The sequence below is a fragment of the Vombatus ursinus genome, unplaced genomic scaffold (assembly GCF_900497805.2).
Source record: "Vombatus ursinus unplaced genomic scaffold, bare-nosed wombat genome assembly UNPS02014845.1, whole genome shotgun sequence".
Lineage (NCBI taxonomy): Eukaryota > Metazoa > Chordata > Mammalia > Diprotodontia > Vombatidae > Vombatus > Vombatus ursinus.
Genome location: NW_020954623.1, coordinates 7,083,772 through 7,100,387, shown reverse-complemented (window position 1 = coordinate 7,100,387; position 16,616 = coordinate 7,083,772).

The following is a 16,616-nucleotide window of genomic DNA, read 5'->3' as shown; positions in this document are numbered from 1 at the left end:
TGTTTGCTTGATTGGAAATAAGTATGTGGGAATGGAGGGTTTATGTTAATGGGAAATAAGAAACAAATGTCTTCTCAGAATCCTCATATATTTAAGGTAAAAAATACCATTTTTGGTGGTTTTGTTTTGTGGGTGGTTTTGTTCTGTTTTGTTGGTCTAAGAAAAGATTAAAAACGGGAAGGACAAGGGGAGTATACTGGGGAAGAAAGGAGAAGTGGAGTAAAATCATTATCACACAAGAGAGGTACATTATATGAATATAATCATGGAAGAAGGGATGGGAAAGAAAACGGGCACCCCATGAATCTCACCTTCCACTTAACAAAATAAAGATTAAACACAGTGTTGAAGCAGAAGACATACAGTGCCCTGAAAACTAAAAGCTTTTTAAAGAAACAAATTTTAATTAAGAGTTATTTTTCCAGCTCCTTGTCAGGCCCCTCCTGAACTCGAACCAGCTCTCCCAACCCTAAACCTCAACAGTGTGAGAGAGACAAAAACAGAGACAGAGCTACAGAGAGAGGAGAGAAAGACAGAGAGAGAAAGACAGGGGAGGGGGTCTAAGAGTGAGGGCAGGATAGGTAAGGATTATAAGTCATAAGAAAAACAAACTCACATGTTTAAAGAGAAAAAGAAGAATAAAAACCCAGGATTGAGGGTGGGGCAAGGGGAAGAAAAGAGTGGTAAGAGAGAGGAAATGGGTCTCTTCATTTATAGAGAACAAGTGTTAAGCAACTCACCCATAAAATAGAAGACCATAGCAGAATGGATTAGAAAACAGAATCAGACAATGTTATTTATAAGAAACATACTTGAAAGAAAATGATTCACATGAAGTCAAGATGGAAAAAAATCAATTTTATTTCAGCTGAATTTTAAAAGTAAGGGTAGCAACCATGACTTCAGATAGGTCTACAGTAAATATGAAGAGATTTACCTTTGCCCCTTTTGGACAATTCCCAGAAAAAACCTTGAAGCTTTTAGATTCCTTGTAGACTCACTTTACCTCTCTCAATTTGAAAACTTATTCAAATGCGTCTTTCTTCTCTGGCCCTGAAAAGAACCTGGCTTCAGTTTGTTTACTAGGAAACCCTTAAAGTTTTAGAAACTGCTTTATTTCGCTCTGAAAGCTCTCCTTATCTCCCATTTGAAAGCAAACTTCCCCCCCCTTTCAGCTCCCTTCATTGTCTATTCTCATTGTCTGTTCAAATGCCTCAGACATTCCAAAGGGAAATTCTCACCTGGACCCTTTCTTTTCCCAACCAACCCCCCCTTCCTCTGGCCACCCTTAATCCTAGCTAGGTGCCACTCAGTCCCGGACCCAGGAGTTCTGTTCACTCCAGCTTGCTCGCCACCCCCATCCAGATCTCCCTAGGCCCTCCCTCTCATCACTCCAAACTGCTTGGCCACTCCTAGACCCTTCCCCCAGTCTTTCTGTACTTAAACTTCACCCCAGCCCCCATTCAGATGCTGGGAATTTCTCCTGCCCCTAGAGGATGAGACCCCATGCATGCTGGCGTCACCTGGCCTGACCACCTTAGACACCAGCCCCCACTCAGACGCTGAGCTTTCCTCACACCCAAGAGGTTGAGACTGCCTCACCTGACCACCTAAACCCCCATTTAGATCTTTGATGTTTGGGTTCCTTTGGAGTCTGGCCTATATGCTTATCTTTAATAAACTTTTTCTCTGGCTGGAAGAAGATCTGAGTTGAATTCATTCAGGCAGATCCGTGCCGCGATTTGGACTTTTTCCCACCATCCTGGAGTGCCTCTGTGGATCTAGGAAGCACCCCAAAACCCCTACCTTCTTCAAATATACACAAGATAAAAAGAGATTAGCGGGGAAATTACCTTACGCTTAAAGGCACCCTAGATAATGAGTCAATGTCAAGACTTAATATATGTGTAGGGTGTTGCAAAAGTTTTGGTACAGTATAAAGTTATTAAGGCTTAACACTGAACTAAGGCTTTTGGCACATCCTATATATACATCAAATAGCATAGCACCTGAATACTTAAAGGAAAAGTTCTTTAAGTTAGAGGAACAAGTAAAGTATAAAATTGTAATGGGGTGGGGGCTTAATTACTGCTTTTAGAAATTAAGAACATGAATAGGATTTTTGAAAAGTTAGAAATGATAGATCTCTGGCAATTAGTAAGTAGTACTAGAAATGCATTCACATATTTCTCAGCTGTAAGAACCTTTACAAAAACTGACCACATATTGGGGAATAAAGACCTTACCAAAAATGTAGAAAAGCAGAATGCTATACACACAATTTACTGATCACAAAACAGTAAAATTATATTCAATCAAAGGCACTTAAAGAATTAAACTGTAATTGGAGATCGAGTAACATAATTCTCAAGAACTAGCGAGTTAAAAAACGGCTTGTAGAAATAATATAAAATTTCATGAAAGAAAATAACAGTAATGAGACAACAGACCATTTCTTAAGGGAAATTTTCTGTCTCTAAATGCTTTCATCAACAAAAGAAAGAACAAATCAATGAGTCACACATTCAACTAAAAAAAAAAAGTTGAACAACAACAAATCCAAAATCCCTAACTAAGCAACAAAATACAAATTCTGGAAATTAAAAAAAAGAGAGATTAATAAAATTTCATGCAAAAAAAAGCACATTAAATCAGTAAATAAAACTCAGAGCTTTTGGAATTAAGGTTAGTTAATCTGATATTTAAAGAGCAAAATCAAATTGTTTGTATCAAAAATGAAAAGGGAGCACTCACAACAACTGCAGAGGAAGTAAAGGAAGCTATTTAAAAAGCCTATTTTGCCCCATTAGATGCTAACAAAAGGGTAGCCGATCAGGTTAGATGGCCCAGTGGCTAGAACCCCAAGCCTGGAGTCAGGAAGACTCTGCTGACAAACATCCGTTCTGAAGAGCCTAAGTGAAATAGGCGGGTTCTTCTGTATCACAACAAGGCACTCGCAGGTGCAGAGAAAGGAAGAGCACGTCTGACTTAGCCAAATCCAAAAAACCTTCGAGCTTAAAAGAATTATTGAGGAGTCTGTCACTATTGAAAGTTTGTTTGAAAAAACCTCTGCTGCCATTGGGAAGCCACAAAATGACCACACTCAAACAGATGTGATTGAAGAGGCCCAGAAGCAGAAAGACAAGAAACACAAACTTGTCTTAAGGAAACAAAACTCTCCAGAGACTGGAGGACAGACAGACAGGTGGAAGAGGCTCTACTCACTGCCTTCCACAGGCAGGGACCAGCCCTAGTCTACGAGGACCCCAAACAGCTGTTCGTCCTACTCACTGATGCTGGTTTGGAGAGAGCTCTCCTCTACCAAAAGAATGACCTTTGCCAGCAGAGTCCTGAATGACCCATTACTTCATTCACAAGCTGGGGTTCCTCACAATGAAATGTGGTAACTGAAAAATTCAAAGACAATGCACACGGGTTGAAGTTACAAGTCTGCACAGATGAAAATTCACTGTCGTCAATTGTGACCAGTGCCATCGGTTCAGGGTAGTCTGTGGGTCTATAATCGGAAAGCTAAGCTCATAAGTCCCTACTGCTTTGCCTTCGATAGACAGTCCGAGGACATAATTCGCTTAAAGCAAAGACAGTTACTTAAATGGCAGAGTAAAAATAATAGTTACAAAAATATACATGCATGCATACATACATACGCACATACATATAGACACATATATACATACATATATACATGAACACACACACAAACACAGACACATCCACGTGTGCATACATACATGTACACATATATGTGCACGTACACATGCGCATGTGTGTGCGCGTGGGCACATGAATTCCCCTATGTTTACGTGCACGCATATGCATGCACATATACACACATGCACACATATGCACACCAGTCTGGGGAGTCCTGTCCCACAAATACACACAGTATCCGAGGGAAGACTGGACAAGCATGGAGCAAATGCTCATACCCAAAGCATTCTCCACCTCCAACACTCCAACAGTGTCTGTCCTCTTTTTGGTGGCTTTCTATCACTCCCCCTGAGGCTAGCCTCTCTGCTGGGTATGTGATGCCACTGAATTTTCTGGATCCTCTTCTCTCTACTCTTCAGATGCATCTATACCTGGACGCTCCCGGAGCATCCTCTCTGTTGGGCATATCATTTCCTACTGAGGATGTTGCTGCCCTGTAAGATAGCATTCTTAATGGGGGATCACCCTCCATCCCTGCACTCTGAAAGGGGTGAAAGGGGAAAAGGAAGGGCAGCTATCTCTCAAGAGCAGGACTTCTCATCTGAGCTGGCTGGCATCTCAACTACCAGGAATGACTCCCCCTCTGGGCTTGTTTTTTATTTTTAATGCCACCAAGCAGTTAGGCCTTCATCCAGGAGGTGGCTTACAGAACATCTTGACTCCTAATGGTCCCTCGAAGCCTGGAAGAGGGGACCCCCTTTGTAAGCTACGAATGGATCACTTTCAGGGGCTACAATTTATGTCTGGATCATTCAGAGTCTGAGTTATTTATACTTTCAGGCCCTTAGCAAGCTGTGGATACAACCATTCAGTTTAAAAGTAAAGCTCTGCAAATCGAAACAACTCTGAGATACCACATCACACCTATAGATTGGCCAATATGATAAAACAGGAAAATGATAAATGTTGGAGAAGATGTGGGAAAATTGGAACACTAATGCATTGTTGGTGGAGTTGTGAAATGATCCAACCATTTTGGAGAGCAATTTGGACCTATGCCCAAAGGGCTATAAAAATGTGCCTTTGACCCAGCCAATAGCACTTCTAGGGCTGTATCCCAAAGAGATCATACAAATGGGAAAAGGACCCACATGTACAAAAATATTTGTAACAGCTTTTATTGTGGTGGCCAAGAATTGGAAATTGAGGGGATATCCATGTGGTATATGAATGTAATGGAATACTATTGTGCTATAAGACATGACGAGCAGGCGGACTTCAGAAAAACCTGGAAAGACTTACATGAACTGATGCTGAGTAAAGTGAGCAGAACCAGGAGAATGTTGTACACAGTAACAGCCACACTGTGTGGTGACTAATTTTGATAGACTCAGCCCTTCTCAGCAATGCAAGGGCCTAAGACATCTCCAAAAGTCTCATGATAGAAAATGCTATCCACATCCAAAGAAAGAACTGTGGAGTTTGAATGCGGATCGAAGTATGCCGGTCATGCCATGCACTCTCCTCCTATAAGGAGCAGGCTGCCAGGGTCATACTACTTACCAGTCTTTCCCGGATAAACACAGAGACGAGCCGATCAGGAGTTGCAAACACTCAAGCTTTATTCAGAGGCCATCACAGCAAGGCCAAGCAGGAAAGCCAGAGCAAGAGAGCAGGAGCAAGGAGAGCGAGCTCCAATCCCTACTGTTCCTTAAGTACCTTCTTAGCCCCTCCTCCTCAGCCCGCCTACTAGTCATTGATTGTAGGATCAGATACCGGAAGGGGATGTCTGGGGTTAGTGCCTAGACAAAGGGAGAGTACGTGGCACAGGAAGTGAAGCCTAGATACTGGAAGGAGGCGTCTGGGGTCAGTGCTACACAAAGGGAGAGTACGTGACCCAGGAAGTCAGGTTTGGACACAGGAAGGAGACATCTGGGGTTAATGCTGCACCTAGGGAGAGGACTAGACAAAGGGAAGTCGTTCTCTGCTGTCCCACTCCCACGTGGCACAGCCCCCTGCCTCAGGAGCACATGCTCCAGCTACTTCCTTGTATCCTGTTCCTTCCCCAGCTTATCACAGCTCCACATAGCACTGCCCACTGCCTCAGGAGCATGAGCTCCGGTTACTTCTCCGTATCCAGTTCCCATCCCAGTTCACCACAACTCCGCCTAGCACAGCCCCTGCCTCGGGAGCGTGAGCTCCGGTTACTTCCTAATACCCAGTTCCTGCCCCAAGTTGCCACAACCGTCACTTGGCAGTAGCCAACATCACACAATCCCTCACATCGAAGCATACTATTTGCTCTTTTTTTTCCCTTCTGTTTTGTTTTGTTTCCTCTTTCTGGTGGTTCCTCTTACTGGTTCTAATTCTTCCTTACAACCTGACTAATGTGAAAAATATATTTAATAGGAATGTATATGTAGAGCCTATATCAGATTGCGTACCATCTTGGGGAGGGAGATGGGAAGGGAGGAGGAGAAAACTTTGTAACTCAAGAGCTTATGAAAGTGATTGTTGCTAAATCAAAATAAATTGATAAAAAAAAAAGTAAAGCATCAACATTTCACTGTCATCTCCCCCTGCCATCCAATCGTTTCATCACTTGATTGATCCCCTGCTGCAATGTGGGTTGTCCCCAGTATTGCGCCAGAATGGACCTCAGAGATCATCCAACCCAACATCTTTATTGTATAAATAAGGGGACTGGGGTTCAGGGAGGTTGTGACTTGTCCACTCCCATGTATCATAAGTGGATGAGGTGGGATTTGAACCCCTCCCCTGACTCCAAATTCACACCTGCAATGTGTGACCTCCTCATCTCTGTTCGTTAGATTTCCTAGTTTCCTTCCAAACTCAGCTCCAGCACCACCTTCTACATGACCCATTTCCTGACATCTCCAACTGCTGGTCCCAGCCCCAGTCCTGGAAGAATCTTGCTTTTACTTTGTGCATACATAGATGTTTATGGAAGAATTCCTTTGATAGAATATCATCTCTTTGAAGACAGGCAGAAACTGTTTCCGTTTTATCTTTGTAGCCTCATCCTCTAGCGCAGTCCCTGGCACATACTAGGTCCTTAACCCTCTTTTGTTGAATCACTGGTGTCACTGCGTCCCTTTGGAGGAGGTGTGAGCTGTTTGTTGGTGCACCTGACTCCCATGTCGCTCTCTGTCACGCTCCCTAGCCTTAACCTACAGATTCTTTACATTCCACGAATTCCCAGAATTATCGAATGCCTCACTACATCTTGCTAGAGTTCAGAGGCTGAGCGTCCAAGTCTCTTGTATGGTATTCACAAGATAGTCATAGTGATCGATTCTTCTGTCTATCACTCATTCGTCTCATCAGAGCATCTTCCATGTGCTTCCTTGGTCCTATGCCTCTCACATTCAGAAGGAAAAGCACTCCAAGATGAACACGCAAAGGAACTGAGGGGTTCATTCAGTTCTTTTCTCTTTCCTCTCTTACCAAGTACACATTCTTGCCGCTATCAACAAGAGCCCTGTTAACCTCATTTCCTTCCTCCTCCCCTGTATGTTGTCCACATTCTTCCCAGCTTGCAAGCTGCAGGATTTCTTATTACTAAGTTCTGCTCCAAGCAGGAAGCTGTAATCCACAGGACTCGATTCTACTCCTTAACTGGTCCTAGAGTCAGCAAAAACTCATAGTCATGCATGGGGTGAGGGGCTAGGGGTCAATATTTCTTCCACTTTATTTACTTGGTGTGTGTGGATAAGCAAGTCCATGAAAAAAAAATGGACTACCCACCCTGAAGACTAAGCATCCATAAATAATTTGGTGGTATAATCAAAGGAAATCTACTACTTGGGCTGACATGTTTAATGGCACGCTTCAGCTTTTTAAGAAAGACTGTATGTCCAGTTATTCAGGATGTTAATGAAAAGATACCTACCCATTTCTTAAGGAACCTTATCAGAGGTTTATGCCATCCAAAGAAAATCAGGGTAAGGTCCCCCTTGAGTAAGAAACTGGGGGCTTCTGCTAAGATGCTAAGATGGCCATGGGAAGACTCGTATCTGAGTCAATTCCAACAATAAGAAATAGGTTAAATAAAGTAAAAGAAGACAAAAGTGAGGAGAAATGACAGGAATCATCACAAGGAAAACTGTAATGGAGAAAAAAATACAGAAGAAGTAAGAAGAAAAAGAAAAACCCCAGCTCCTATGGCGTGAGACCACACAGAAAAAATATACAGACGCTAGTTCTGAGACAATGGCATCTAAAGACCCCCCTCCCCATGAGATTAGAGCAGCCCCAGGAACCCCAAGGTTCCAGTTAGGGAGCTGAAGGAAGCCCCGAAGGGAGGAGCACAGATGAATCAAGTGCCCACAAGGTTGAGCTTGGAGGTGCAGAGCAGCACCAGAGCTAAAGCTGACCAGGTGTCCTCTGCATGAAGGTGGGGGGAGCCTTTGAGATCAGGGGACTGCCAGGCTACCGAAGAAGGGTCTTAAAGCCACCCTAACCCTGCTCAGCAGTAGTAGGATAAAGCCTATTTGGGACTGCAGCATTTCTAGCATAGGCAAGACAAGGAGAGAAAAATGGTGCACCACTCCAGTGGTTTTGCCAAGAAAACCCCAAATGGGATCACAAAGAGTCAGCCACACCTGAAATGACTCAACAAGAACAATTTTAAATTGTAAGCTCCTTGAGGGCAGGGACTATCTTTCTTTTTCATGTTTGTATCCCCTGTGCTTAGCATTGTGCCTGGCACATAGTAGGTACTTAATAAAAGTTTATTAATTGAGACCCTGAACCCCAGAAGGAAGGTAGCTAGGTGGTGCAGTGGATACCGTGACAGGCCTGGAGTCAGGAAGACTCCTCTCCCTGAGTTCAAATCTGATCTCAGACACATACTAGTTGTGTGACCCTGGGTGAGTCACTTTACCCTATTTGCCTCAGTTCCTCACCTGTAAAATGAGCTGGAGAAGGAAATGACAACCACTGAAGTATCTTTGCCAAGAAAATCCCAAATGGGGTATTGAAGAGTCAGACATGACTGAAAAACGACTAAACAACAACCCTAGAAGGAACAAACCCTGATGTGCCCATGGTCCAGTCTCTGCTCAAGCCAGCCCAGCTGAAGAGCAGAGGCAATCCTGATGAACTTTGAGAGGATCCCCCACCCCCTGGGGAGAGAGGTCATCCATCTGGGCCCCGCCGTCCTGGGCTGGTGAGTTGGTGAGCACCACTATGATTGTTCTTCACATGTCTGCTCACTATTTCCCTTCTGGACTCTGGGCATATCTCTGGGAGAGCATGCTCCTGGTTTGGGAGGGGCGGGGAAGACTTTATAATGACTGGGGCAGCCACGTGGTTCAGTGGAGAGTGCTAGAAAGTCAGGAAGATCTGAATTCAAATCCAATCTCAGATACTTACTAGTTGGGTGACCCTGGGCAAGTCACTTGATTGCTGTCTGCCTCTGTTTCCTCATCTGCAAAATGGTGATGATAAAATCAATTTTATCAGGGGTTTTGTGAGGATCAAATGAGGTAATACACTTGTAAAGTGCTTAGCGCAATGTCTGGTGCATAGAAGATGCTATATAAATGTTAGTTATTATTATTATGGCTGTGGCATTTGAGTCAATGCCTTCACCAAAGAATGCACTGAGTCTACTGGCCACTGTCAAAGGGAAAGCACTGGTGAGTGTAGGCATTCAGGAGGATGACCACAGCCAGCCCTAGGAGCCTGGGAGCAGTAACAGCTGTGACTCTGAGGACCCAACCAGCCAGGAGTAGTAGGAGATGGATGAAAAATCCCTGAGGGGCATTGAGCTTGGTTTAGCCTAACCATACTTCTAGATTTCCTTTTCTGGTCTAAGATTGAAGCAAGTGAGCACAAACGTAGTGGTTTCCCTATTATTGGCCATGAAAATGATCACTGCAAAATTCATTCATTCAATAAGAATTTGTTGAGCACCTACTATGTGCCAGGCACTGGGGATACAAGATAAAGAGGGAACAGCACCTTCCTGCTCTTGAGGACCTTGGTTTTCATTGGGTACACACAGTCCATGAGTTTTTTGGTTTTGGGTTTTTTTTTTTGGTTGTTGTTGTTGTCTTTGTTTTCGGAGGGGATGGGGGTAGGAATGGGCCTGGCCACTGACAGCATTAAGAAAGGCATCCCAGAGGAGATGGCATTGGGTTGGAGCCTTGCAGGAAACATGGTATTCTAAGCAGTAGAAGCAGAGAAAGGCTGGATCCTGAGCAGGCAGAGGCATTCAAAGGGGACAGGGAACTTCCTCTACAGATAATATCAAGTTTGGCCAGAGCCCAGGTTGCTTGGAGGAGAGAAATTCACTCTAAGCCTGGAGAGGTGGACAGGATACAGATTGGTGAGGGCTTTCAGCGCTCTCCAGAGGACTTTGCAAATTATCTTGAGGGCAGGAAACACAAGAACTGCCATACTGCCTTGAGCAAAGCAACGAGGGGTCTCCATCCAACTCTAGAAATACTAGTTTAAGCATTGGCCCTGGAGTCAGGAGGACCCGAGTTCAAGTCCGGCCTCAGACACTTGACACTTACTAGCTGTGTGACCTTGGGCAAGTCACTTAACCCCATTGCCTACACCAAAAAAAAAAAAAAGAAAAGAAAAAAGAAAGAAAGAAAAGAAAAGAAAAGAAAAATAGAAATACCAGTTTATTAATTAGCTGCCGGAAGGATGGGTTCAAGAGGGGAAAGACTGCTCAATCTGTGGCTTCCTTCCCTGTTTTCTATTGCAAGTTTAATTTATGAATGCTCAGCATAATATGCCTTTCTTGGGTCTCATGCCAAGTTTCCTGCAAACCCATTTCCCAGAGATTTCAATTCACAAAATCACAATATGGGCAAACAGCTCTGGGCCATGTTAGTCCCACCCATATTTGTTCAGGAACAGGGAAAATGGTGACTGGATGAAACCATGAAGTTACCCCTAACCTCCACTTGAACTGAGGTTAAGTGACTTACTCAAATTGCTAGCTCATGTCTGAGGGAGGATTTGAACTCAGATCTTCCTGACTCCAGGCCCAGCTCTCTATCTACTGTACCACCTATCTGTGTTATAAGGTTAAAGGTTATCTTTATAAGAACATGTCATGGGGAGGAGGCACAAAAGGAAGGCCAGTCCTTGGAGCATGCCAGGTGTTCTCTATGGCTACATATCCATATGGAGGCTCAGAGCTGCCTACAGATCTGCGTGATGCTTGGTCTGCCTCCAATTGCGAGTATGTATAGGTGATGTCCTTTGACAAATATTACCTGTCAGCTAGTAGGTGATAGCAGAAAGCCTTTTACTGATTTTTACTTTTACTGAGATATTGCTGATCTGCTGAGACAGATCTGTGTGCATATAAAGGGCAGACCTAAATAAAAGTTCTGTCTTCTTTCCTGGTGACTTTTGAGTGGGAAAGCATTATTGTGTGTTTCCAAGCCAGGAAAGGGGCAGTGGCACTCATCCCCACCCCAACCCCTCTTTCCTTGTCTTAGGTAAATAGATGTTAGGGGACAGAATGAGCCAGATCATGACCTTGTGAGCCTCAAAGTCCAGGAGAGTCCCCAGAAGTCCAGATCTGGAGTCAAATTTGCCAGCCAAGGAACCATCCACTTGTCCCAATCAAGCGGTGAATTAATCTGGCACCATGTCTTGGAAGGAAGGGAGTATATCATTGATCAGCTGTGCCAGCACCCAGAAGTGAACTTGGAGGGGGCAACACTTGGTAGTCGCCATTCTAAGTTTGAATTTGCTCTTCTTAGGGACTGAGTGGGAAGGGAAGTAAAGTAAAGGGAAGAGTGTACCCCAATTTGGAGGGAAGGGGTGTTACTTTTGTCTTCGTTCTACTTTCTTTGTAAACATCCATTAGCAAAAGGATTACTCAATACATACATTGATATTGGGGGTGGCTAATCATTGGTTAAGTTACGTTGGGAAGATATTAATTAGTTGATTGATATTGGGGGAGCACACCATCCCAACTGCCTGGAGCCTCTCTAAGAAACTGAGAACTACCCAAGCTCTGAAGACCCTCCAGCCTGCCAGTACTGAATGGGAGAGTGTGAGGGAAACTGAGAATGATCTTCCCCAGCGCCTCATGAAATTGCCTCATGACCTGACAAAAAGAATGTAAAGTGGAGTTAACATGCATGGCTGAGGTTACCAAGGAGACAGAACGTTAAGTAAGCAACAAACTATGTTACCTGGGAAAGCAATTCTTATCTCAAGGAACATTTTTCTTGAGAGAAGTGTGTAACTGTCCAAGGACTTGATCCCTCCTTGGATACTTACCCAACAAACAGGTATTTGGGGCCCTGATCAAGCTCCCACCTTTGTCAGAATGTGTGCGTATCCAGGACCTGAGCACTCACCAAGGATATGTACACAAAACAAAATATTCAGATTATTTTTCCTTGGTTTACATAGATATAAAAGGGGCATCTGAAAGGGAATTTTTTGGAGTACTTTGATGTCAGAGATAGGAACGCCAAATCTCTGTTGTTGTTCAAGGGCAGATCGCATGCACGGACCTTGTTGTTTAAGAGCAGGACGCTGCTCTTTTGGCCTCCTGATCAGACCTCTTGATCGTCTCCAGTCTCCCTGGTCTTGTAGGTATTTGAGCTCTCCTGGTCAGTTAGTGTGTATCCTTTTTTTTCTTATTCCTCCTTTTCTTGATTTGGATTATTATTTATTGTATTGAATGTTACTCTTATCTTCATATGCTTGTGTTGCCTTAATCATTATTAATCATTGTAAAATAAATGTGATTGTTAAGTTTATACTGAGTGCGTGTCATTATATCTTGAGATCTGAACCCAAAGTGAAAGTACTTCGCAGTCCGTAATCCTTTCGGTTACAGAGAGTGAGCCCAGCACCTGTAGGCTAGAGTTTAATTTGAAGAAACTTTAGTTATACTAGCCCCTCCCCCAGATTGTCTTACATCCCTATGCTCAGGTGTGTCCTTCTTCTTATGGGGACAAGCTGGACTGTAAAATGCTACAAACCCATACCTAAGAACGGCCACCCTTTCCTTACTTCTGGTATGAACATTGTGACTTAGCAACTACAGTGCCTAACATTATTTGCCTCCTGCTTCATTTTCCCCACAGATAGAAGCCATGAGAAAAGCCCTTGAGGGCAGGTCCAGCCAGGGTCACTCTGTAGCAGGGCTTGGGGTATCCATAAAGCTTCTCCTCCTGCATGTGAGCTGTTCCTCCCATTCCTTGCCAGGAAATACAGATGAGGAAGTAAGGACTCCGGGAAAGATCTGAGGTCCTCCTTCCCTCCCTCAGGTCTCCCTCTCAAAGGAGGGGTGAGATAGTGTCAAAATGCCTTAGGCTGCATGAGCCTTCCTAGAAGTCCTGCTTAGAAAGATCCATGGCTGCTGTGGGCAGCAGAGATTGCTTCCTCTTTTTTTCAGCAGTTGTTTGCAAAAAACAGGAACATAAACTCCAATGCTATTTGGAAGCAAAAGCTTCTCAGTTCAGCTTTCTGCAAGGCGTGGTGGAGAGCAAAGAAGATGTGGACAGGTCTGAATCCCACCCCTCAACGCACGGTCCTCTGCCTCGCACGAAAGAAAATCAGCCTCGTCCTGGCTCCATCATTGGCTAGCTGGCTGAACCCGAGTAAGACTCGATTCTTTTAACGAGCCAGACCTTGCCTTCCTCACCTGACTGTCAAGATGCAAAGAAATTCCACTTGGGTGATAGGGCTTTAAATTCCCTGAAGCACCCTGTGGTAGAAGGTATATGCATATACCCTTTGGTACAGGTATTATTACATCTTACCTCAGGGCTTCAAATGCCCAGAGATTTCATCACTGTGGACGTACTCCAGAAGTTCCACCAATGTAAGACCAGTCCATTGGTGCTTCAACAGAGAAAATCATAACTCCAGGGTTTAAGGGCCTCATTTAATCTCTTCTAGGGCACATTTTTAGCTAGGTTGGTCATTGGAAAATAGACACAGCATCTGTCATTGGGATAGCACTCAAATCCTTTTCAGCTTGGTAAGATCTACCAAAGTTTGCTCAATGGTGATAGAACCTGTGTCTTTAAAAGCATTGAATTGTAAAGATATGATCTCTTAGCCCCCATATCCAAGCTGTTACCAAGGCTAGCTGATTTCACCTCTGCAGCCTCTCTCCTTTGACACTGCCTTCACCCTGGTGCAAGCCCTCATCACCTCATACCTAAATTATTGCAGTAACCGCTAGGGTGTCTTCTTGCCTCATGTCTTTTCCCATACCAGTCCATCCTCCATTCAGCCACCAAAGTAATTTTCCTAAAGCTCTGGTCCAACTGTATCACCCCACCCCCCAACACACACACACACACTCAATAAATTTCAGTGATTCCCTCTGCCCTCCGGGATCAAAATACAAAATGCTCTATTTGGCATTCAAAGCCCTCCATGCAGCCCTTTGCAGTTTTCTTCCACCTTCCACTGCCTCAGCCCCCAGCCCTCGTGGACTCTTCACTCCAGGGATGCCAGCTTCCCGGCTGTGTCCATCTCTCAGCTCTGAGCATCTCCCAGGCCTTGAACTCTCTACCCACTCTGCTCCAACTACTGACCTGCCACGTTTCCTAATCTCCCCTTTCACAGAAGCCTTTCTCATGCTCTTTTACTTCCAGGGCCTTCTTTGGGCTCATTATTTCTGATTTGGCCTGTACTGAGCTTGTTGTCCACTTGTCCTTGTTGTCTCCCAATTAGACTGTGAGCTTCTCAGGAGCTAGGAGCATCTCTGCCTCTTTCTGTATCCATAGTGATTAACCCAATCCCCAACACATACCAGGTGCTTACCAAATTCTTGTCACCTGACTGACTGATAAGGTGATTTGAGCAAAACTGCCCTGAGGGACTGGTGCCTAAGACAGCAAATATAAGCTACTAAAGGGATTGTGTTTGTGTCCGTCCCCCCCCCACCGAGGCCTAAGGCTTAGAGAGAGATGACTGGATGAGGAAAGGACAAAGACCCAAAGAGCTCCCCCGTTCCTCCCTTGATACAGCCAGGAGTGACCTGAGCTGAAATCCTACCTCAGATCCTTACTAGCTATGGGCAACTCACTCTACCTCCCCAAGACTCAGTTTCCTCCTTTATAAAATGGAGACCATAATGTCTCCCTCACAAAGTTCTTATGAGGCTCAGATGAGAAAAGTTGATGAAGAGGGTTCTATAAAAGCCAGTATTATTAACTCCTCATCATCTAACCTCCGCAGTGTTCCCCTCACCCCACATAATAGCTTTAGGTCTGGCCTACGATATGTGTAGTAAGTCTAGAGAGAGCCAAACTAGATAGATCTGCTCTGGTTTTCTGTGACAGACCTCTCTATAATGGTAAAAGACACTATACAAAAAGAAACTCAAAGGGGTAGGGCAGGGAGCGGGAGGAGATCTGGGAGCAGAACAGTGGATGGAAAATGAAGAAAGAAGAAAAAAGAAAATGAAGAAAGAAGAAAAAAGAAAATGCAGAAAGGCTCCTTCAGAGAAGCGTATGTGGTGGGACACTCGGGTGGAAGCACTTCCCTTCCTGACTTCTAGGGTTAGAGAGGGGGTTGGAGAAGAGTTGAAGCCCCTCCATGAGCCAGCTCCAGGTGACTGGGCTAGCCCTCAGATAACAAGCACATGGCCTGTTGGACTCAGGACTGGACTTGAAATCTTTCCATTGAGGAAGCCTTCAAAAGCCCATGGTTACCCAACCACCTTGATGAGGCATCAGAAGCAAGTGAAATAATTAAATTTAAATTCTTTGGGGCTCTCCAGCTGGCTAGGAGAGTTGCAATGCATGGACAGGAAGTGCTAAGCCTGGAGCTAGAAGCACAGAACCCCTCTCACAAACATCTTAGACAATGAGCCCACCCTAACCCTGACCTCTCCTGCTGCCTCCTGTCCCCAGCCTGAAGTCCTCCCTTCTCAATCCTTCCCCACCTTGGGCAGACAGCACCATCTGGTGACTGGTGTGGGGAGTTATCTGACCCAGATCATTCACCATTTCTTTTGCATTCGACTCTTCATGACCCCACTTGGAGTCTTCTTGAGAAAGATTCTACAGTGATTTGCCACGCCCATTTTACAGATGAGAAAACTGAGGCAGATAGGGTGACGTGACTTGCCCAAGGTCACACAGCTAATAAGTGTCTGAAGCCAGATTTGAACTCAGGAAGATGAGTCCTGACCCTAGGCCTGGTGCCCTGTGCACTGTGGTGCCACCATTTCTTTGTTTCCCTGCAGAGGGGGTACTTTCCATACCATGTTCTCCTCCATTCTTCTGTCTTTCATATCTCATGGATCAACTGCTTTTACCCCCGACAAACACTTTCGCACACACACACAAACATACTCATCCCTTTCCCCTTTTCTATCCATCTTCTTACCAATTACCTAAGAAAAATCCCTCTCTCCTCATTTCATGTTCCTGAGCCAAGAGTAGGTCATGTGTAAAAGAAGATGCCAGAGGCTAGCTTCCACAGACATCATTAAAGGGAGAAATCCCTTTGGAGACTGGGTCCACCTTCCCTGCTACCACCAACACCAGCTACGGACATGCCGCCACCCACCAGCAGAGGACGGGGCCTGGGAATGCCATCACCCACCCATCCCCATCCTCACCTCTGACCAGTCCAGTCCCCAAAGTCATCAGGAACCAGCCATCCCCACCTAGTGTCACCTATGGGACAGGAAAACCAGAATAGCTGGCACAGGAGAGACAGGAGGTAGCAAGTGCCAGGCAGGTCAAACCACCACCATCTCCTCTACTCAGGCTCCAGTGGATATAGCTCAGGGTACTGAAGCCAAGACCACCAGTCCTTCTTCGAGCCCAGCCCCCACAGCCATCACTGAGGGAAGCAATCACTGTGGAAAAGGGGCCAACCTTCTTCACCACTACCACCATCAACCATTGACCAACTGCTTATGGCTGACAGGCAAGCCCAAGTGGCAGCAGTCTCCCTAC